Source organism: Chiloscyllium plagiosum, chromosome 27, assembly GCF_004010195.1.
Source record: "Chiloscyllium plagiosum isolate BGI_BamShark_2017 chromosome 27, ASM401019v2, whole genome shotgun sequence".
Classification (NCBI taxonomy): Eukaryota; Metazoa; Chordata; class Chondrichthyes; order Orectolobiformes; family Hemiscylliidae; genus Chiloscyllium; species Chiloscyllium plagiosum.
This window is the reverse complement of record NC_057736.1, coordinates 36,670,914-36,696,366: the sequence shown is the minus strand read 5'-3', so window position 1 is coordinate 36,696,366 and position 25,453 is coordinate 36,670,914. Positions and strand designations below refer to the sequence as shown.

The 25,453-nt window shown below is 40.6% G+C and overlaps 1 long non-coding RNA gene across 1 annotated transcript in view; it reads left to right on the top strand.

The window, feature by feature from the left end:
• Positions 1 to 25,453, top strand: part of LOC122563438 — an 80,793-nt gene that overhangs the window by 38,061 nt on the left and 17,279 nt on the right. Inside the window, exons 2-3 of the long non-coding RNA XR_006315605.1 lie at positions 21,133 to 21,443; positions 23,882 to 23,948. This is a non-coding gene — a long non-coding RNA (uncharacterized LOC122563438). The remainder of the gene's footprint in view (positions 1 to 21,132; positions 21,444 to 23,881; positions 23,949 to 25,453) is intronic.

The following is a 25,453-nucleotide window of genomic DNA, read 5'->3' as shown; positions in this document are numbered from 1 at the left end:
ACACCTCCTCCCACCCTGCCTCCTATGAAAATGCCATTCCTTTTTCCCAATTCCTCCGCCTCAACCGCATCTGTTACCAGGATGACCAATTCCATCCCAGAAAGTCCCGGATGGCCTCTTTCTTCCATGATTGCAACTTTCCTTCCCACATGGTTAACGATGCCCTCCAGCATATCTCCTCCACTTCACACATCACTGCCCTTGAACCCCATCCCTCCCAACACAAGGACAGAACCCCTCTGATCCTAACCTTCCACCCCACCAACTTCCGCATACAATGCATCATCCTCCGCCACTTCTGCTACCTCCAAACGGACCCCATCACCAGAGATATATTTCCCTCTTCACCCCTATCAACGTTCCGAAAAACCATTCCCTTGCAAATTCCTTCATCAGGTCCACACCTCCCACCAGCCCACACCCCACTCCTCTCACCTTTCCCTGCCACAGCAGGAAGTGAAAAACCTGAGCCCACACCACTCTCCTCATCTCCGTCCTAGGCCCCAAGGGATGCTTCCACATTCATCAGAAATTCACCTGTACCTCTACCAATGTCATCTACTGCATCTGTTGCACCTGGTGTGGTCTCCTCTACATCGGGGAGACAGAACACCTTCTTGTGGATCATTTCAGAGAACATCTCTGGGACACCTGCACCCACCAACCACACTGCCCCGTGGCTGAACACTTCAACTCCCCCTCCCACTCCATCAAGGAAATGTAGGTCCTGGGCCTCCTCCACCGTCAAACCATTACCACCCGACGCCTGGAGGAGGAACAACTCATATTCTGCCTTGGGACCCTGCAACCACAGGGATAAATGTGGATTTCAACAGCTTCCTCATTTCCCCTCCCCTCACATTATCCCAGTCACAAGCCCCCAAACTCGGCACTGCCCTCTATACCCGTCCATCACTCACCTCTCTGATCTATCACCTTCTCTCTCACCTTCAAGCACTTATCACTTTCCCAGCTACCTTCCCCCCACTCCAAACCCCTTCCCATTTCTCTCTCAGCCCAAACCCACAAGCCTCATTCCCGATGAAGGGCTTATTTCCGAATCGTCGATTTTCTTGCTCCTCGGATGCTTCCTGACCTGCTGTGCTTTTCCAGCACCACGCTCTCAACTCTGCTCTCCAGCATCTATAGTCCTCACTTTCTCACTCCAATGTGTGCCTCTATCTAAAGCTTTTTACAACCTCTGATCTGTACATCCTTGCTTACTATGATTTGCCCGTACTGCCCGTAAGCAAAGCTTTTCACTGTAGTTTAGTACATGTGATAATAAATCAATCAATCAATCAATTAAAGGACAACAGATTTCCTTTCTTGAAGCAGTTGGTGAGCCAAGTGGGTCTTTCTAAGAATTCATTTGTTGGTAAGTCACCATTGCTGATGCTAACTTTAAATTCCAGATGTAATCAAGGAATTAATTGAACTCAAATTATTTAACTGTCATGTACAAGACAAGGTAAATCAGAAAATCGTGGCTAGCTTTATCATAGGTTTCTACTGATTTCATAACCAAGTTAGCTGAGTCGAATTTGTGTTACTATTTGGTGCTGGAAATCAGGCACATCAATTCAACCTTTAACCTTGCTGAGCACTTAATGTTAGACCATGGTTCAGCCTTTGCACATTTTTAATTTTTGACCTCCATGGAAGTAACTCAATTAAATGATATGTTCGACAACAGATGTAATACTTGTGTGTACGCTTCAATGAGGCTTTTTTTCCCCATTATTTCTGTTGCCATAGCATCTCAAACTAGTACAGCAATTTTCCTGCGTTGACAGGAGTTAAATAATGGGTAAGTTACAATTAAATTGAAGCATGCTGGACGAACATTCAGTGTCTCAGCATAGGTGAGCAAGATGTTGATGGCATAACAAATGAGTCACAGTCAAGAAAAATTGCAGGATTAAACAATGACTTTTATCCAAATGGGCTATTAAAATGAACTAGAGTTCTTAAGGAGTCATAATATTTATACGTGGTGCTTAATAAATGTTCTGAAGCATTTCACAATTTTTAAAACAAAATTAGTTGGGAAATAACTGAATGCTCTAATATCTTCTCCCACTCTGAAAGATTACCTCTGCTGTGCATGATCATTTATTCTCAGTTCTTAGGCAAGTGTGACGGAATGGAATTAGCTTCCTCCTCTACTTTTAATGAGTGTTTAGCAATGCTCTGTGTTGGAATAAAACACAAACTACACTGTAGTTTGTGAATCATTGCAGGGATCAAGGGGAAGGAAACAATTGTCTCAAGATCCAAGTGCTGGAGTCATTTCCAAGTTATGCCAAGTCGATAGGGGCACTTATCTGCATATTAGATTAGATTAGATTAGATTACTTACAGTGTGGAAACAGGCCCTTCGGCCCAACAAGTCCACACCGCCCCGCCGAAGCGCAACCCACCCATACCCCTACATTTACCCCTTACCTAACACTATGGGCAATTTAGCATGGCCAATTCACCTGACCTACACACCTTTGGACTGTGGGAGGAAACCGGAGCACCTGGAGGAAACCCACGCCGACACGGGGAGAACATGCAAACTCCACACAGTCGCCTGAGGTGGGAATTGAACCCAGGTCTCTGGCACTGTGAGGCAGCAGTGTTAACCACTGTGCCACCGTGCTGCCCACTATCTTGCACAATGTGACCAAATAATAGCAACTAACATTTTGGAAGGGTGTTTGGATTGACAGCAAGCTTACAGAGAAAGTTTAACAAGAGGTGAAGCAGAAGACTGTGTGAGGGTTGCTAGCTGGAGTACAGGATATGTTCAGTCCCATGTGCACTGGCACCTTCTTTGACGCATTCCTTTGGATGGTCTTGAAAAACAGGAGACATCCATTCCCTGAGGGCAGGAGCGGTGTGCTAGCCAGTCTCCTGAATTCCTGGATGGATGTGGCAAAAAGGTGAGCAGCTACAGCGTCATAGCACAAGACAGAGTACAATCCCAGAAGCACATCAATGACCTAGCCCAAGATAACAGGGTGTCAGCCAATTATCTATAATAAAGCAAGTGTGATGCACAGTGACATGAATGACTCATATAGCAGGACTTAACAAGGGTTGAGGTGTGCATCAAGTATCCCACCAGAGCACCACCATCTGATGCAGGGTGAACACATGAGTGAACACATGCAACAGGTTTCCCAATGCTGCAATGTTGGTCATTGAAAGAGCCACAGCCTTAGGACTCTTGTAAGGACAGGAGAGTCCGGTCACTTTTTTTGAGTTGTTGTAGGAGAACAAAGTTCATAAAGGCTAAGAGCAGAGAGGTGCAGATGTTGGTGAACCTTTCCTTGCAAAGAGGGGACAGATGGAGGAGACAGTGATGAGACTTGGCAGGGTAGTAGCAGATTGACCTGTTCCAGAAGGTGAGCCATATGAGGAGCTCAGAGCTAGTGAGAGATGTGATTGTTGAAGATATGGGTTCTTCTGGCTTTGGAATGGCCTTTTTGTGCTAATGATATGAAACTTAGGAGTAAGTATAGGTAGGCAAAAGGCACTTTGCCCTTGTCTCTCCCACTAGCAGAGGCGATGCAACAAAGGGCATCAGAAAAGAAGATAGCATTCAACAATACACTATCACACACTTCCAGCACATCTTGCAACAGGGCAAATGCATGGCAAGGCATTAGGACTGGTATATCCAGATGGTGAACACAATGCACATACACCAGACTGGGAATGGGGCACAGTGACAGCTAGGACAGGCAGAGGAGTGACAACATATCCAGCAGTCCATAGCACAGGGCAGCAGTAGGGAAAATCTGGACATTAGTCAGGGCCTCCAGGATTCCCATGTGCTCCCTTTCTCTGTACAATGTCATGGGCTCTCAGTCACAGGCAACAATCACTTCTCACTGTCCCATTTGACCTGGCAAGCTGCTGAGGTTATGTGGGACCCATGCGTCTTCTATCAAATTCAAGTTGATCTGCTAAATTGCCCTTTCGACTCCATAGCAATTGAGGTCTACACTCAGCTTCAGATTCTCGTTCCCTGATCCCTCACTGTTCATTGAAACTTGGCCTGAGCAATGTCAAAGTGCAGCCTTACTGTAGTCCCAGTTGTCCATGGCTCCCCACCTCAACATGCCGGGAAAATTCAACACAATGTGTAAATATAAGCATTCGTCTGCCTCCTTTGCTGTTGCATTTCCAGTTAAGTGAGGTCACGATTCTCAATGGTTTTCCTCCACATTCCCCATTCCAGGCATCCTCTTCCTGGAGACCTCTCCTGTCCAGATCCTCTCTGATTTTGTCCATCCATCTCCTCCTTGGTATTTCTTCCATAAAGTGATCTTCTGACCTCCGTGCATATGTCAATGATCACAGTGCTGGTGTCTCACATTTGGTTTCCAATGGGACCCATGCAGGTATACAGGTAGGAGAAAGTGAGGAGTGCAAATGCTGGAGATCAGGGTCGAGAGTGCGGTTCTGGAAAAACACAGCAGGTCAGGCAGCATCGGAGGAGCAGGAGAATTAACGTTTCGGGTATAAGCCCTTCATCAGGAATGAGACTTGTGAGCTGACAGAGTGGAGAGATAAATGAAGATTAGTTTAGATTCCCTACAGTATGGAAACACGTCCTATCGGCCCAACAAGTCCACACCGACCCTCCAAAGAGAGGTATACAGCAACTTACCATCCAACTTTAGCTTGCTTTTTTTTTAGGGTCTTTTACCATCAGCTTGTAGTTGCCTGTGTAATGATTCTCATAATGACTTTCACATCATCTGAATACAATATACGAGGGGTAAAAAAAAATGAAAGAACTGCAGTTGCTGGAAATCCAAAGCAAAAATTGCTGGAAAATCTCAGCAGGTCTGTCAGCATCTGTAGAAAGAAATCCATTAATGTTTCAGGTTTAGTGACCCTGATTCAGAACCACAGTAGCTAGGAAAATGTAGACGATAGGGTGCAGGGAGGTGGGAGGAGTAAACAAGAGATGGAGATAGAGCCCAAGGAGAGAGAAAAACCATTAGACAGACAAAGGAGTGGATAGAGAGAATTAATACCTACTAATGGGTACTATTAGAATCTGAGAATGGGTTGTGTGTGATAACAGCCCTTGGTGTTTGGGAATGGGGGAAAAGGTGCTCAAATCCTAAAATTGTTGAACTCCATATTAAGTCCAGATGACTGCAGGGTTGCCAAAAGGAAAATGAGATGTTGCTTTTCCAGTTTCACTGGAGCACTGCAGTAAGCCTGAGACAGAGATGTTGGTCAAGGGTGTGTGTTGAAGTAGTAGGCAATGGGAAGCTCAGGGTCTTTTTTTTTGTGGACAGGGCCTAGATATTCTACGAAGCACTTTGTTTTCCCAATACAGAGGAGACCACATTGTGAGCAGCAAATGCAGTAATATGGTCTGTGTGAAGTGGAGGTGAAGCACTGGGTTGTATGTTTGGGGCCTTGGATATTGAGGAGGGAGGAAGTGAACGGGCAGGTGTTGCACCTTTTGCGATTGCACAGGAAGGTGTCATGGGGCTGTAGGGTTTGTCGGGAGTGATGGAGCAGTGGACCAGGCTGACCAGGAGGGAACAGTCTTTGCGGAAAGCTGACAAGGAAGGGAGATATGTGTGTGGTGGTGGCATCCTGCTGCAGCTGGCTGAAATGGTGGCTACTGATCCTGTGGATGTGAGAAATAGTGGGATGCTAAATGAGGAGAGAGGAAGTGAGGGCCAAAGTGTGGGAGCTGGATTGACTATTCTAGAGTTGGTCTGCTCCGACACCCTTCAACATGAATGCTTTCTGTTATAAAATAATCTCACATATTGTGATAAAAGTTGTGTTTCTTTAAAAGGTTCAATAAGATTATCAATGATTAATATTGTGATTTTTATGGTTTGGAGGAGCTGATGTTGGACTGGGGTATACAAAGTTAAAAATCACACAACGCCAGGCTATAGTCCAACATGTTTATTTGGAAGCACTAGCTTTCGGAGCACCGTTTCTTCATCAGATTCAACCACCTGATGAAGGATTAGCACTCCGAAAACTAGGACTTCCAAATAAACCTGTAGGACTATAACCTGATGTTGTGTAATTTTTAACTTAATTTAGTGATGATTGTCTCTCTGATTTATTTGCCAATGTATTATAAAGGTATGACCTTGTCTTTGACGCTGAAAATAGTGAATAGATTTTAACAGTATAGCAACTCCAATACCTTTGGTGAAGCAGCAAAATCCAGTTGAATAGACCATCAAAAAAGGTTGACGTCAAAGGAGATGTTGATGATTGTCACGTGAACTTTGTCTGCAGCATTATTATTTGCTATTATCTGTAAAAATCAATAATAAATATAACAATGCATGGTTGTTGATTCAATCCAAAAAAGGAACAGATAAACCTAATTCCTTTACAAAACATTAGTCAAGAGCAGAAAAAGTTCAACATCCAACTGAGCTCACATTGTTTAAATTCACGGGGTAAGCAGGATAACCAAATTTGAGTTATAGTGTGCAGCAACTATTAGATATAATGAGTCAAATGACCTGCCCTTTAGTGCATAAAATAATTGAAATATTAACAATCAGACCCAGGATTTGAAGAAGTAAAAGAAACCTCAGTTTGTATGGGTATATATAATACTAGCAGAACACGAAGAAGTAGATGACATGCACTATTATGTCCAGAAACATAACAGGTGATTACAATTTGTTTGAAATTGTAAACTATTGTATAAACATTGTATCGTGTTGATCTTTGTGATATGCTAATTGTTATAATTTTTTAATCTCTTGAAGTTCTGACACAAATGATCACTTTTAGATTAGATTCCCTACAGTGTGGAAACAGGCCCTTCGGCCCAACAAGTCCACACCGACCCTCTGAAGAACAACCCACCCAGACCCATTTCCCTCTGACTAATGCACCTAACACTGTGGGCAACTTAGCATGGCCAATTCACCTGACCTGCACATCTTTGGAGTGTGGGAAGAAGCACCCGGAGAAAACCCACACAGACACGGGGAGAATGTGCAAACTCCACACAGACAGTTGCCCGAGGCTGGAATTGAACCTAGGACACTGGTGCTGTAAGGCAGCAGTGCTAACATTTCTCTGTAGTTAACACACTGAAGTTATGATAGAATGTTTGGAGAGGGAAGAAGTAAGCAGGTTAAGAGAGAATTCCACAGTGTGAACACTGTGATCAAGATCATATCTATGTTGTCAAAGATGAAGGTACAGATACAAGATGCGAAGACAATCTGAGACAAAGGTGATAAAATTTGAACCCAGGGATAGGGACACTACCACTGTGCCATAAGAGCCCCCAAATGAATGTTTACATGGTTAGATTACCCTGATAATGAAAAACTTACAATTTTAAATAAACTGGCATTTTCTCCTGAAGATTTCAAGTGATGGGACTGTGAGTGATTTATTTGGCTACTTGTTCCATTGTGGGATTGCCCTTGTGATGAAAGATTGTTGATAGCCTATTTTGGAACAAATGGATTTTGTAATTTGTGTAGATGGTTACCTTGTGCTCTGTTATTGTCAGAGGACATCAACTACATGTTTCTATCAACTCCCAACAGCTCATTCTACATTTTATCAAACATGGTCAGCCTATTTTTTTCTCCTTCCTTTGCTGTAGTGTTTCACATTCCAAACCTTTGATCATGGATGTGACACTGGTATATTTTCTATATTGATTCATGCAGAATCATACAACTTGTTTTTTGATCCTTTCAATTGTTTTTATATTTCTCACCACAATACCACCCCACACAACTTGAATACTCCAGGGTTGAACGACAAGTGTTATTGGTAAGCAACAGTCCCACTATTGTTGCTGCAATATCAGAGAATTCTCCACTGAAATCCAAGAACCCAGTTTGTTTTGCATGTTTATTTGTTGAATATGGACTTCTCATTGAAGATTGATTTTAAAGTAAAACCCCAGCTGTGATGTTGCTACCTGTTGGAAAATATGATCATAGAACTTGCAGCTACCTACTAGTAAAGCTTTTTTGTTGGTATAGCAGTTTTGCAATGTCAACTTGCAGTGAACTGATATGATCTTGAATATTCCCTGTTGTCTAATAAGGTACATCTGAATATCTGTGTTTTGCTGTTTAACATGCCAGCAACTTTGTTTTTGTGAATTGTGAAGGTCTGAATACATCACCCCAGAAGGGAAATCTCTCAGAATTATAGAATCACAGAATCCTACAGGGCAGTTAGGGGCCGTTCAGCCCATCAAGTCTGCACAAACACTCTGAGGAGCACCCACCCAAACACAGGCCCCACCTCCTCATGACCCTGCATTTACCAAGGCTAATCTCAGCAGCCTGCATATCTTTGGACTGTGGGAGGAAACTGGAGCACCCAGTGGTAAACCTCACAGACACAAAACATGCAAACTTCACACAGATAGTCTTCCATGGCTGGAATCGAACCCTGGTGCTATGAGGCAGTAATACTAACCACTGTGCTTGTGCATGACACACAATTCTGCCTTCTGTTGGTTTGGAAGTATCATTTGTAGGTACAAGGGTAATAGAGAAGACAGGCTTAATGTGATGCAGTCTGTGCATGGCATAGTTTCAAATTGTTCTTTTATTAATTTATTCAGGGGAAGTGGATATTGCTGGCCAGGCTTGCAGCTATTGCTCATGGCCAATTGCCTGGAGAAGGTCATGGAGATTTATCCTGTTGAGCTTTTATTTTACTTTATTCATTCATGGTATGTAGGTGGCACTTCTTAAGCCAGCATTTATCGGACATCCCGAATTGCTCAGAGGGCAGTTAAGAGTCAAACATATTCCTGTGTGTTTAGAATGACATGTAGGCAGGACCAGATAAGGTTGGCTGATTCCCTTCCCTAAAAGACATTACTGAACTAGATGGGTTTCTCCCAACAATTGGAAGCAGCTTTGCTTAACTCCAAATATTTAATTGAATTCAAATTTATTCCATCTACCCTTGCAGTATTCAAACCTGGGTCCCAAGAACACTGCCTGGTGCTCTGGGTTAATAGTCGAGCAATAATATCACTAGGCAGTATCTCACCTTGTTGTGGATTGCATGCACAGTGCTGTTCCGAAGAAATTTCCAGGCTATTGATCTAGTGACAGTGAAGTAAAGGCAGTATAGGTCTGGATCAGAATGAATTATGGCTTGGAGTGGAATTTGCAGGTGATGGTGTTCCCATGCATCTGCTGCTCTGTCTTTCGAAATGGTAGCAATTGCGGTTTGGAAGGCACTGTTACAGGAGCCTGGGTGAGTTACTGAAGTATATCACACAGATGATTCACAACATTGTCACAGTGGTTCAGTGGTTAACACCAGCTTCACAGCACCAGGCTCCCAGGTTCGATTCCAGCCTCGGGTAACTGTCTGTGTGGAGTTTGCATGTTCTCCCAGTGTCTACGTGGGTTTCCTCTGGGTGCTCTGGTTTCCTCCCACAGTCCAAAGATGTGCGGATTAGGTGAGTTGACTATGGTAAATTGCCCATAGTGTTAGGTGCATTGGTCAGATGAAGTAGGTCTGGGTGGGTAGAGTAATCTAATCTAATCTAAGTAGGTCTAGGTGGGTTACTCTTCGGAGGGTCAGTGTGGACTTGTTGGGCCGAAGGACTTGTTTCCACACAGTAGGAAATCTAATCATTATCACCGTATCTCTGTGGGGGAGAGAATGAAGGTTGAAGACAGTGGATGAGTGTCAATCAATCAGGCTGCTATTATCTTGAAGCTGCAGAGCCTATTGCATATTGTTGGAGTTACAATCATTCAGACAAGCAGAGAGTATTCCATCACATAACTAATATTTGTTTTATAAATGTGGACAGGTTTTGGATAGCTACTCAATTGTCCAATTTAGTTTCTGGGAGATAGTGAGGACTGCAGATTCTGGAGATAGAATTGAGAGTGTGGTGCTGGAAAAGCACAGCAGGTCAGACAGCATCAGAGGAACAGGAGAGTCAACATTTTGGGCAAAAGCCCTTCAACAGGAAAGCTCTTTCCTGATGAAAGGCTTTTGCTTGAAACATCGATTTTCCTGCACCTCGGATGCTACCTGACCTGCTGTGCTTTTCCAGCACCACACTCTCAATTTAGTTTCTGGTCAATCGTAACCCACAAGATGTTATTAGTGGGTATCAATGGTGATAATGTCCTTCAATCTAAGGGCTAAAGGTTGAACTCAGTTTTGTTCAAGATAATCATTGCCTGGCACTTGTGTAGCTCAAATCCTGCTCACCATCTATCCGCCCAAGTAAATCTGTAAAAAGTAGAACTTGGGAGGCAATGAGCTCATGTGAGTTGTTCTGGATTTCTTAATGATATTGTTGAGCATTTGAACTGTTTTGATTTGAGATGCAATCTGGTGTCTTTATACAAGCAGACAGTCTTGGCGGTGCCGATGGTGTTGAAGTTCATCTTGAGGTGTAACAAGATAATATTATTGCATTAAGACAGAGTGGAGAAGGTGGAGTTGGATGATAATCTTCAAATGCTTTGATGGGATATAATGGGGTGACTCTTCCTGCTGCTGCTAGATTGATTGCTTCATCATCCAAAACATATATATATATATATATATATATCAGGCAGGGTATCCTTTATGGTGTCAAAGAAGTAGAAGCATAATCTTGGCATAAATTTGAAAGCTAGACCATGTCTGGAAATGGTGTACCCAGAAACAGAACCTTAGGAGATAGTTAGGGGATGTTGTAATTGTAGAAGATAGCTTGACTATTTTTGGACAGGTCATAATAGAACCAAGTGAAACAGTATGAGAGAAATGGACAAGAGAAGGAATGATGAAGCAAAATGAAAGACAAGACGGGATACTGCATAATGAGCCTGATGACAGAGAATGTTTTTTGTTTTAATTAGAATACCCTTTGCAATATAAACTTATTAGAAACAGGACTGTAGTGATTCCCCTATGTAACATAGGGGAGCTTGCTGCTATGTATTTACATAACAATAGTTTATTTAAAGCATGTCCATTATAATAGATCACTAAATGGGCTTCAAGGACATATTGCTGCAAAGCACCATCATTAACTATACCTTCAGTTACTCAACTGGTAGAAATAGTTTGACATAGAACATATTTTGTTCTCTGAGGAAAAGGACTCACCCTAGATTTAACAAATGCACCTAGAAATACATCAAACTGAAGTTGATACTTTCAGTGCAGCGACAACCGAACAAGTCAAAACTCAGACATCCTTTTTGAAATAACTATTGTGAAGATGAAAAGAAAATACTTCAAAAATACAAATTAAATATCTTCGCTGTATGTTCATTTGGATTCCATGCCACACACCACATGCCAAAGGAGAGAGAACGTTTTCATTTCAGATGAGCACATTGTCTTCCACTCAGCTTCAGCATGTAATGATCTGGGATGGCAGGTGGCGGGTTTAAGGTACAATTACATGCAGTCTCTTCAATCTTGTAGTGACCTGAAGTGACGATTGATTCTCTAACTAAGTGTTTCTGGCGATCAAAGTATTCTGCTTCACTGTATTTTTCTCATCAAAGCTATATTTATTTTTTTAAGAACCTTTGCTTTTTAGTACAGTTTGGTGTAGGCTCTAATTTAATTCGAAACAGAAATGCATTGTGGATGTCATGAATTCGTTTTGCAGGTTTCAACTTTGCCTTTCTCTTCAGTCAGTAAAATCACACATCTGCGTGATGTTCTGTGAATAAAATGCACTTCAAACAAACAGCACAACAGAAAAGTGAGCACCAGCAAGATCAAACACGAATGAACAACTGACAAAATAACTGTTCACAACAACTTCCACTGTGATGCAAAATGATATTTTGTCACTGTGCCATGCCTTCTTTTCCCTTTTGACGGATTCTGAATAACAATTAAGCTGTGGAAGTAAGCAGATTTGTTACTTAGGAAAATAAACACTTTTGAAACATGAAGACTACAGGACATGCTAACAACTCTAAAACTTGTAACGTCTTACCGTGTCAAATTTAATGAGGCTAAGTATCAATTAAATTTGCTTTGCTTTTGAATTGCATTTTAGGATGGTACAAATCTCTGAATAGGTTTTGCCCCAGATCTTCATCCCTTCATGAGATTCATTGTTTGTACTTTTTGTTGGCAGCAGAATGCTGGGCTATCTTGGGAAACTTGTACCTTAAGACAACAAGATTGAATCTCATCAATAGATTTAAGTTGGATCCTGTTTATATTGATCTGATATTTTGTCAACAAATCCTTTTGCATTGATTCATTGTAAGATGCCCGAACATTTAGCCTACAGGTAGACTGTTTTTTTGAGATAAAATGTAGATTTTGGAGTAAAAATAACAGTGATATCTGTCTGAGCCAGATCAGATTTTCCAATCAATGACAATATTCTCAGCTCATTACATGTGCACAGGTAAATGCCAAATTTTATGGATGGATGAGTAAGATGTTCTGAAGCCTGACAGGACCTTCCGGACTACAACACCTGGGGGTCATATTTGAAAAGTGCACTGTTGAAGAGTGCCCAGCCAGCATTTCAGTTTCTGTGATCCTGGAGCACCACTCAACCTCTGCTCATTACCTCAACCCACCCCTGGACTTACTGGAGGCTGACCAAAGTACAGCCCCATGTTTAAATGGCACAATTGCGCATGTTCTTCTGCAAGCCATCCTGATGTGCCCTTTCCAAAGAATGGCAATAAAAGACCACCACCAAGGCTGCAGAGGTCAGTGCTAGTGGGAGTGTTGGAAGAGACTGGATATTGTATTGCAAGAGGATGAATGATCTGCTGTGTACTGGCAGGATATGTACCACTGTCTTCTCAAAGCTTCATGTCCCTACGAGTTAGAAGTGGTTCAATACTCAACAGCTCACACATCACCAGCACACTGGCCTTTCAGAACAACTAGGGGAATCTACTCATGTGTTTGCTTTTCACCAAAGGATTACATGGGATAAGGTCACAATCACAAATGGTGGTTTTAGAATAACACCTCATAGAAAGATCAGACAAGCACATCATGTGAAGCTTCACTGATTTCCATCAACTCTAACTCTTTGAACCAGCCAGCAGTCAGGATCCTTGAACTCCCAGTTTTGCACCTACATAATTACAATTGTTATGGACTAGCCCAAACGCCCTCAAAATATTCAGAAGATGGTCTAGACCCTAATTTTTTTGTTATTTTAAAGGTTTTCAGTCCCAGATGCAATTTGATTAGTCAAACTACTGCATTTAAAGCAAAACACACTTTATTCATCCATTAAAATACAACGAAAGAAGGAAGTATATGGAATAACTTAACTCCATTAGAAGACTAAACAGAATTATAGATACAGCACCAATTACTAATTAACTGTTCCAATATAGTAACATCCCATAAATATACCCTTCGTAAAGGCAAATTCAGAACATTGTTTCACGTGCTACTTCTGTAGCAGGCAGAGAACTCCCAGCTTTTGGGTGTTAATGAGAGAGGGAAAAATAGCATCTACTTCTTCAAAATCCCAGCAGCTACTGCTGAATGCTAAAACTAAAGATTTTAGTTCTGTGAGTGGGAGCTTGAGCACACCCATTCAGGCTGCTTCTATTGTTCTAACTTCCACAGAGACACTCACATCTGTGGGTCATATTTGTGGATTGTGTTTAAAGTGATAGAGTCATAGAGATGTACACCACGGAAACAGACTCTTCAATCTAGCTCGTCCATGCCAACCAGATAGCCTTACCCAATTTAGTCCCATTAGCCAGCATTTGGCCCATATCCCTCTAAACCCATCCTGATGCCTTTTAATTGCTGTAATTGTACTAGCCTCCACCACCTCCCCTGGCAGCTCATTCCATACACGTATGATCCTCTGCGTGAAAAAGTTGCACCTTGGTCCCTTTTATATCTTTCCTCTCTCACCCTAAACCTATGCCCTCTAGTTTTGGCCTCTCACACCCCATGGAGAAAATCTTGTCTATTTATCCTATCCATGTCCCTCATGATTTTATAAAACTCTATAAGGTCACCCTTCAGCCTCCAATGCTCCAGAAAACAGCCCCAGCCTATTCAGCCTCTCCCTATAGCTCAAATCCTCCAACCCTGGAAACATCCTTTCAAGTTTCACAACATCCTTCTGATATGAAGGAGACTAGAATTGCACGCAATATTCCAAAAGTGGCCTAACCAATGTCCTGTACAGTTGCAACGTGACTGCCCAACTCCTATACTCAATGGTCTGACCAATAAAGGAAAGTGTACCAAATGCCTTCTTCATTACCCTATCTACTTGAGACTCTACTTTCAAGGAACTATGAAACTGCACTCCATGGTTTCTATCTTCAGCATCACTCCTGAGGACCTTTACCATTAAGCATATAAGTCCTGCTCTCATTTGCCTTTCCAAAATGCAGCACCTCACATTTATCTAAATTAAACTCCATCTGCCACTTCTCAACATATTGTATCTGAGGAAACCTCCTTCGCTGTCCACTACACTGCCAATTTTGGTGTCAGCTGCAAACTTGCTAACTATACCTCCTGTGTTCACATGTAAATTAGGAGAAGCCAGGGGAAGGAGAGACAAAACATTAGTACAATAGTGACTCAAGACAGGGGAATCAGGGGAACTGGACAGAGAGAGGTCTACCCAGTTGTGAATGAAGGAAGTAAGGTGAAGTTGGATTGCTTTGATTTTTAATGCTATGAATACTACAGTTAAAACAGATGAGTTAAGGGTGTGGGTTGACATGTGGAATTGTGATATTGCTGCCATCACACAGACATAGTTGAGGGAGGGGCAGGACTCATAAATTCAGGGGCATAGCATTAGTTGAGGTGGGGTGGGGGAGAGCGTTGGCAGTGTAAAAGAGCAAAATACATTAAAAAATAAGTAGTCAGTTAATGCTGTAAAGAGGGATGATATCTTGGAAGGGTCTTCAAATGAGGCTTTATGGCTTGAGGGTAGGAATAAAAAGGGAACAGTCACATTGCTGGAAATGTATTATTAATTAGGGAAACATTAGGGCTCATAAGTGACCAAGAGGTCAACCTGTGCTTGGAACCTGAGGACATTGGCAGAGTGTTAAATGAATGCTTCAATTCTGTCTTCACTTGGAAGAATGAGGATACAGGAGAAGACTTTGGTCAGGGTGATTGTTAGGTTCTTGAGCAGATTGACAAAGAGAGTGAGGAAATACTGGAAGTTTTCGCAGACTTAAGAAAGGGCAAATCCCTGGGTCCAAATGAGTTGTACCCCAGGATGCTATGGGAGATAAGGAAGGAAATTGCAGCAGCTTCAATACAAATTTTAATTCCTCCCTGATCAAGTGGGAAGAGCCAGAGGACTGGAGGGCAGCTAATGAGGTTCCACTTTTCAAAAAGAATTGGAGGGATAATCCAGAGAATTACAGGGCAGTAAGCCTCATGTCAATGATAGGAAAACTACCGGGGAAAATTCTGAAGGAGAGAATTAACCTCCACTTGGAGAGCTAAGATTTGATCAGGAATTGTCTGCATAGCTTTGTCAGAGGGTGGGCACAGTTAGTAAATTTGACTGATTTTTTTTAAGATGGTGATCAGGTGTGTTGATGAGGTGGCTATGCTTTGGACACTTCAACCAGTTCATGTATTAAAAGCAATTTACCCAAGCAGTCTTGTCAGTGAGGCAGATAACAGGACACAGAATTTGGTTTGAGGTTCAACTTGATTTTATTAACAAATGATTCCTTGTTAGAAATATCGTGTGAGCATTTCCCAAATTCCCACAACATTTATTCTCTACCTGGCTTTATCTGTCTGAGAAAGAATAGGGTTGAGAAACATACCAGCCATGATAAATGGGGGAGCAGCCTCACTGGGCCAAATGGCCTAATTCTGCTCCACTGTCTTATGGTCTTATGGTCATAGAGATCTACAGCACAGAAAAATTGGTCCATTGAATCCATGCCAATCAAAAACAACCATCTAACTATTCTGATCCCAATTTTTAGCAGTTTTGGCTCATGCCTTGGCATCACAAATGCATATCTAAATACATCTTACATACTTTGAGGGTTTTCTGCCTCTGCAACACTTACAAGCAGTGAGTTCCAGAATCCCCCACCATCTGGGGAAAGAAAGATCTCCTCTAACCCCTCTGCCCCTGACCTTAAATCTGTGCCTCTTGACATTGAACCCTCCATCATCTTTGTTTCAATTAAATATTTCTTCATGTTTTCATTCATTAACAGTACTCCATAATTCGCTTGCTTCTTAGTCCAGAACTGAATCATTGCTAAAAAAAAAAGAGACACAGGACTTCAAAACTTGTTGTCTTACGCTCATAAAGGCTGAGACATGACAATCCAAACTTAGAAAGAGAGCAACAATTTATGCAGCAGGAAAAGACAGTGCTGATTGTTTGAACTATGTTTACCATTGAGGTGCAGCATGAAATGTTGACTATCAATTTCAGTTGGCTGACTAAACTCAGGTCAGATTGGTAAACTTTAATTGGTGAAGACTTTATCATCAGGAATGGAGCAGTGATTAGCTGTTTGTATAACGCATCTCAATGGGAAAAAAAACAGTGGAAACAAATTATTTTTATTTACAAAGAACAAGGTCCTGAGTGTTGCTACAAACAGATGGCAAGGGGTGAACTTATTCAATATTGTTTCAACCTGCTGGGTAGCTAACAAAAAATGTTCATGTTCTTTGAAGAAATTCTAAACATGTAGCTTTCACGCACAGTTATATGGGTCCTCACATGCGCACACAATCACAAATACAGATAGAAAATTAAAAGAATGGAGTAGTGCCAATGCAAAGGAAAATAAATGAAGATGCATTTAGAATCTTCAGAATAACCTTGAGATATAAGGTTGAACCTGAGATCATCAATTACTTGAATTTGGTGACCGTCAGCAGTGACAAACTTTGCCATTATCTGTTAGGTTCTCGATTACTTGATGTATTTTGCTAGTCCATGCTGATGAACTGGGCACCCTGCTTCTTTGTGAGGGAGTTATGGAGTAAGATGTTGTGTGTTGAGTTATGGTCCAAAAAGCAGTGTCAGTGTGGGAAGTAATCACCTGGCAATGAGTTTCTATGAGTTTACCATTAGTGACCAAAGCCTGATCTCACCATCCAAAGAAGCACAGCATTCAGCACTTGTAGCTGTATGGGCATGGATGGCTCTTCACCTCAGAAGGAACAGTAGCCCGCAACCATCAGGTTCAAGAGAAAAGGAGCATCCAGATTTGTAAGAGTGGATACAGCTGCTGGTCCTCTCCAGAGTATCCAGTTCACAGATCGGCCTGCAGTCACAGCTGTACCAGGCAGAGAAAACTTCAATACCTACTGGCTGGCCTTTGACTCTGTCACTGAGAGGCCACCTCCAGGAAGTGGGTTGCTCCTCACTTCTTGAGCTGAAAACAAGACTTTGTTTTTGCTATTTAGGTACCCACTGTTTGTACTGCTACAGGTCTTCTTCCTGCTTCTTGGAAAATGGCATGGGCATGGGATTTTGGCAGGTAATCTGCATGCCACTTAGAGACACACCAATTCATGGTCATGATATGGCAAAAAGGCAGGTCACTGGGTTCATGATGCTTGCTTTGCTTTATTTCTACATTAGTCCTCAGAAAAGAGTTACCTTAGTGCAGCATTTCCAAGCAGGGAATGCCCTGGCTCTTTTTGAATATTAAGATATATAACAACACTGCTACTCGTGTCCCTCTGAACCAAATCAATCACTGAATAATTAACTAAAAGCTTTCAGTGTGCAACCCACAGACTGTTCCCTTTAGAGCAGTTTTAATTGCACTTAAAAATAAAGACATATCCTTATGCATAGAATTGATTTAATCATTCTGCTCATGAAAAATCTCCAAAATACTTAAGTGTACCTCTTCACTACATGCTCAGCTATTTACCTCATGTACATTTAAATGACCTTAAACATCTGTAGCAATTCAGCGCATCATGGCACAGTCAGATTGATGATTGCCTTGTGTTCTGATTGAAATCCTTGTTATTCTGCACCTTGTTCTTCCAGTAGTTCATCTAGTAATTGATTAATTAAAGTAACCCTACCATGTAGAACTCAATGAATTCACTGCCACTCGGTATGTCTACATCAAGGTCATAATTCAGCAAACTTCCAGAATTTCTGAACATTGAAATCAGAGACTGGAGATCAAAATCTGTGTAATTTGATTAAAATTTGATTTAAAACTTATTGGGTGCTGAAAATGGCCTTGAAATCTTCTTGATTCGTTGCAGATAAAATTAAGATCAGCTCTAAATTTATTAATATATCCTGGCAGACACAAACGATCAAATGTGCATCCAGATGATTAGGTTTTTACATTATTCTATAGTGCAAAATGCAGTTTTAAAAGTCAGGATGTATATTTATTTCAAAATATTATCAGACATTTGCTCTGCTTTATTTCAAAACAAACTAACTTTAGTGATTAATTTTTAATTACAATACTCTCCAGAAAATCTTTCAAAATTAGCCATATTTTATTTTATAAATAAACCATCTCCATTTCTGATGAAAAATATTGGAAATCAATCAAATGAGCTCATTATGTTAAGGAAAATTAAACATTTTAGTCTGCAAATCACAATAGAATTTGTAAGAAAAATATCAATTATTGTCTGGAGAAAACTTGACTGGTCAATTTTATTGGTTGTTTTCAAATATTATTTTCATTGCAGCTTCTTTCAAGTGCCATGCTATTTAATCTTGCCATAAAAATATCTTAACCCTTTGGTACACTCATGGCACATTTTCAGATCTATGTAAAGCTAATGACAACTGAATTTGAATTAGAATCTTTAATTGATTTTAAAATATTCCATCTAATAATCCATTCAGGTTTGTAAAATGGTACATTGATTAATTGCATTATATATGAAAATTCATCATTTTCAAGTTGGGCTTCTAGGATATAATTTCCCTACTTCAACATTGACGACTAAATTTGTTCTATATAGAAAAAGCATTAACTCAGCCATCCCTGCATTAGTTCCCTGCTTTATCACTGTCCCATTTCATTGACTCCGAGATGTTAGAAGTTCAAAGTTGCTACAAATCTTACAAAATCAGAAGCAACTAATGGATTTTGAAACTTACATGCCTAACACAAAATATATTTTTCCTCAATTGTGCTTGGAAATCCTACACATTGTTTCAACTGATAGATCTTGGGAGATAAATCTTAGATAGTTGAAACACTCTTTGTGGCTGTAAGCAGTCTGCTAGATGTGTGGAACTTATCAATGTTTTTGAGAGTTTACTGAGACAGTGTTACACTGTCATCTCAACCCAGTGTTCTTGATCACAGCAGTGGGCAAAAATCATTCTCATTGTGAAAATATAGTTTGTGATTGAGCTCCAGTTCCTTTCAGTTAGTAAACACAGTGGCAGTTTGGTCAAGAGATTGAATGAAGAGTTTCAGATGAACAATCTGTATTGAAACAGAGTTCTTTTGTTAAGCATATCATATGTTAGAAATCAACCTTCACTGTCAAAATGATGAATGAAGTGGAAGAAAATAAATGATTTTGGTGTTTTTTTTCTAACCTTGATAACATCTCTTTCTCAAGGACAAGTAATAGGGAATCTTGGAAATCCATAGAATAATTCCTTTGACATTCAGTTTGTTCACCAGCTACATGCAGCGGCAATAATGTGTTCCATCTACAAAATGCACAATAATTCACCAAGGCTCTTTCAGCAGCATCTTACAATCCCATAAACTCTAGAGTGTACAAGGCCAAGGCAGCTAAAGTATTGCAAAACCATAAATTCTAAATTATTTTCCAAGTCATGCACAATGCTGACTTGGAACTAAATCCCTGTTCCTCCATGTTGCCTGTCCAAAATCCTGGAGCTCCCTTTCTTACAGCACAGCGAATGTCCCTACACCCCAGCGACAGCAGCATTTAAAGACAATAGCTCCTCACCTCTTCTACAGGGAAATGAAGAATCGGGAATAAATGATGGACTAAAATCCTGGAATAAAAGCTAATGATGCTTACAACCCATAAACATTGTTTTGCTAAAATGTACAATCATATCTAGTCCAATTGTAGCCATAACTCCACTTTGTTGACAGCCTGTACAATTCTTGACTCCTTTGTCAATTAACAATCTATCTAACTCATTCATGGGTACAGTAAATGTCCTAATGATTACTATTTGAAGTGAAAGGGAATTATAAACACTAGCAACTTTTTGAAACACAAATAAATCCTCCTGACTTTTTTCTCCTGTATGAGCTCTCTTATTTTGCAACTGTGTCCCCAGTGCTAGTTCCCTCATGAGGGGAAATATCCTCAATAGCCATTCCTGACAAACCCCCTCAGAATCTTACATGCTCCAATGGGGAAATGGACAGGAGCTCTTCAAATACTTTTGGGGAAATTATGTCTGAAACTTTCAATCAGAAATTGGAGAAAAATAGGCTTACTAGCTTTTTTTCACTGATGTATGTATTCTGGGGTTATTTTATTTTGTTAAAACTAGTTTTGAAAAGCAGACCTTAGCAAAAGATGGGCCTGTATTCTTGGGGATGTTTATGCATGGAATTTTGTGCAAGCCAATATATTCTGCCTAGTCTAATCATTCCAGGTAGCACTTGGCTTTAATCAAAGTCATGATTTGTTGAGATCTTGTGCAACAATCTGCAGCACAGTTGTGATGTCTGTCCCTAAATCTGGGCTAGAAGACGAGGGTTCAAGTCCCTGCCTCCCCAGGAATGTCATAATATGTATGAACAGGTTGATTAAGGAAAAGAATTCACTTTCAGGGATCTTGTGTTACAATGGTAGTGTCCCTAACTCTGAGACAGAAGCCCTAGGTTCGGGTCTGACCTGTAGCAGAGGCACATCATAACATTTCTGAGCAAGTTGATTAGACAATACCTACTGAGCTTTGTTGTTATGTTTCAGCTTTGGTTTTTTTTCTTCCTTAGTTCCTTTGTATAAAATTATTTATTGGGTTCCTAGTTTATTCCTTCTGTTATCTATGAAGACAGGACATTAACAATACTGAAAACAGGCAGAAGCCCAAATTCCAATTAATCATGTGTAATGCTCAATGTACTAAAGAAAAATGTGGCTTTCAACTGCATGATCAATTCAGCATATGATTTTGTCTATTCACAGATAATCCTTAAAATCGAAGCAAACCTCCAATCGCCCAAGAAAATGCTCCTACACAAAGAAGTTATTTTTACACAAAAGAACAAGTGGCACCTAATTCAGCAAGTAATTCAGGCCCTGTAATCACAAGCATCAATTTGAGAGGAACTACACAAAAAGACCAATTACCTTAATCCAAAAGCAGCACCAGACATACAATGAAACAGATGTCAACAGCAGAAATTAACTCTGATCGTTCGAGAAAACGAATGTATCGTTGAAGGTTTCAAAATAATGATCTGGATCCTGCAGCTTGCTTAATGTCTATGCAGAAGGTGAGGAAGATGAGATGAAATTTCTTGCCTGCAGAGACAGTTCAATATTTTGGTGTATACAATACTCCAAGAAATGTGACTTCTTCTGCTCTGATGTTCCTTCGCCATCTTGCACTGAATGTTCCGATTTTCTGCCACCAAATACATTGCCATCCAGATAATGAGGAGCATTACCATCCAAATTAAATGGGGAGCATACCTAGTTTAGCATAACCGACAAGTTATCCTGTACAGAATGTAATTGAGAGTTACACATGATAACTGTCTAATATTTCAGATAAACGATGGTCTATGTTAGATGTAGAGGGGTATTTAACTTTAAAGCATCCATAACATTGTTAGGTTTATGGAAATCTAAGCTAATTAAAAATGCAAATCTCAGGAACAGTGATGAATCATTGTTGGGGTCTATGCATCATGGAAAGAATCCAAATGGAAGATTGCACTCATCAGCACCCTCTATGCTGGTTAACTGTGAGAATTCAGGCTGTGATATTGCCAGTTCTGAGGCTGACCTTTTGCAGGAATAGATTGCTCAGAAATCTAAACATCTTTCTGTCAAGCATCTGGACCTAAATATGGATCTCAGATGGGTGTGTCGGTTAAATCATTTGTCCATCCAAACATTTGGTCATTTAACCCTTTGTATCTCAGAGAATGAATCTTGGTTTTCAATTTGTCTGCAACCAAAGAGATAAACAGAACAACTTGTTTTATAAAAAATAATCAAAGACTTCTTCAAGGTTTGGACATGCTGGATAATCTCATGTGCATTTTGGTTCAAAGTATTCCCAGCCTGTGCTACCAAAAGGAGATTACAATTTTCCTACTATTAAAACAAATCTATATATCTTATAAGTAAAATAATGTTACTACATTCCTGAAAAATGGCATTGTACAACTGAATCACTTGAGCCTAGACAGTCCAGTATCATATCCATAATATCTAGCTAATTATAATTTTGACCTAATTAGTTATAATCATTGCTGTTCTAATTTAGCAAATTTAAAATATATTAGTACCCATGCAACCAGTTAAGCTTTTATTCCACGGTAAGCAATTATTCCTAATTCAAACATGTAAAGCATTTATGAACCAATCCGCATTAAACTTCAACAAAATTAGACATCAGTACAAATCTAATCCAATAGTATGCAGTTAAAATGCAAAATGGTAAAGGAATGATTTCAAAAAAAAGGTTAATTTAATTCTTCTGAATTAGTCATGGAAAGATGGAAACTCAGAAAATAAAAGCAGGAGAAAGCCATTCAGTCCTTTGAGCCTGCTCCACCAACCAATATGATGATGGATAATCATCCACCTCAGGACTCTGTCCCAGGTTAGTTCCCATACCCTTCGATCCCTTTAGCCCAAAGAACTACATCCAACTCTTCTTGAAACCTTCAGTATTTTTGTCTCAACTGCTTTCTGCGGAAGAGAATTTCACAGGCTCATCACTCTCTGGGTGGAGAAATCTCTCATCATCTCAGTCTTCAATGGCCTATCCCGTATCCTTAAATTTGTTTTTGACTTCCCAGGGCATGATTTCTGTGTGACTCTATCTAGTCCTATCAGAATGTTACAGGTTTCTATGTGATCCCCCTCATTCTTCTAACTTCAGTGAATATAGACCTAGCTAATCCAATCTCTCTTCAAGCATCAGATCTGTCTTCTCAGATTCCATCTAGGAAAACGATATTGCATTCCCTCCATAGTCACAACATCCTTCCCAGATAAGGAGACCAAAACTGCACATAATATTCCAGATATGTTCAAGCCAAGGTCATGTACAATTGCCGAATGCCTGTACTTGAATCATCTTGCTATAAAGGCCAACATACCATTTGCCTTCTTCACCACCTGCTGCATCTGCATGCTTACTTTCACCTACTGGTGTACAAGGACACCCGGATTTAATTTGCCCCTCTCCCTTTCCAAATCCATTGTCATTCCTAACATCATTACTTGCTAACGACCTTACATTTACCCACATTAAACACCGTCTGCCATGTACTTGTCCACTCACTCAACTTGTCTATATCTCACTGAATGTCCAAATTGCATAAAGTCCTCAGAGATTAGTTTATTTCCTTAAACTATTTTTGTCTTTACAAAAAATGTGCAGAATAATTTTTCTGGCCCTATAATTTACTTTGTTACTTTTAAGCAATATATATAGAAATATAATTATTGATGAGGATAGATCAAATATAAACCCAGATTCAAGTCTTATAAGGTTTTTCAAGTATCCATTAATATTGAGAGCATACATGAATCTATTTTTAGATGATTGTTGTTGGCTCAATGGTTACATAAGAATTATTTACAACTGTCAAATGTAAACAGGGTTTTCAGAGCAGTTTATTAGATGTGATTTAGGCTGAAGCTTCTTAAGGAAGATAAAGTTCTTAATAAAATGTTTATTTTAATTTTGCAGCTACAGAGCTCACAATCGAGAAAGGAAATATATCAAAGAAGGACTGCACAAATACAAAAATGTTGAGGTAGGATAGTGTGATGGGGATACGTACTCCTCCTCTGAGTGGCTTCTTGGTTATTGTATGTCTTGATTTCAATTCTAAATGATTATGTCAATGCTAATCTGAGAAAATTGGATCTCTTTATGAGCAACTTATTAGTTTTCAGCTCCTGTTCTACCTCATATCTTTAAAAATAGGGATGCGAAATTAGTGGGTTTCACATCTTCATACTTTATTCATGTGTAACAGGTAGAGTGCAGACCATTTAGTGTAGCGATGATCTGAAGAGCATAGGCATTCAGTTCTGAATAAATGATTGAGTCTTTTTAAGGTGACTATATAACCTGAACCTTTGGCACCATGTCTACGTAAGTTAGACCATGAACACCTGTTCAAGCATCTGTACTCCAAAGTGGACTTTTGCTGAGCACTTCACACAGAATTAGCAGTTTCCAATTTACCCTGCAAAAGCCACCACTGAACAGTTAAGTAAAAATGTTTTGTCTTACAGTTCTATTTGGAGTTGAGAGAAGCCAAAGTGCTCCTGTGTGAAGGCGTATGGACTGTGTGGAAAGAAATGACTGAGTGGGACCTCCATCACTTTAGTGCCTCCTTATCATGGCAAGAAGAACTCAGTTTCTTATATTATGGCTGCGACTGCCCTACAAATTACTTCATTGGCTACATGAAGCTCAAGGTGCTTGTAAAAATTGCAATATAAATGCACCTACAGTCAGACCTCACCACCAAAGATATATTTCCCTCCCCACTCTGTTTGCATTCCATAGAGACCATCCCACCGTGACTCCCTTGTTAGGTCTACGGTCCCCACCAACCCACCTTCTAAACCTGGCACCTTCCCCTGCCACTGCACGAAATGCAACAGCTATGTTCACACTTCCTCCCTCACCTCCATCCAAGGCCCCAAAGGATCATTTCAAATCCAGAGGAGATTTTCCTGCATATCCACTGACCTCATCTACTACATCCATTTCTCTCAATATGGTCTCTTCTATATCAGGGAGACAGGATGCCAACTTGTGGAGCAGTTCAGGGAACATGACTGGTCTGCATGTACCAAACAACCCCTTATACTCCCCCAAGGATATGCAAATCCTAGACCACATTTACCACCAAATCCAAGCCACCTGACAACTGGAGGAAGAGTACCTCATCTTCTGCCTTGGGCCCTTCAACCACACAGCATTGACATGGACTTCACTAGTTTCCAAATCTCCCCTTCCTCACTTCATCCCACATTCAATCCTCCAACACAACAATGCCATTTTGACCTGTCCTACCTGTCCATCTTCCTTCCCACCTATCAGCTTGACCCTCCCCACTGACCTATCACAATAACCTCTCACCTGCATCCACATATTGCCGAGCCACCTACCTTCCCTCCAACACCACCCCGCCCCTCCTATTTATCTTTCAGTCCCCTTTCCCATCCACCAGTCCTGATGAAGGACTTATGCCCGAAATGTAGATTCTCCTGTTCCTTGGATGCTGCCTGGCCTGCTGTGCTT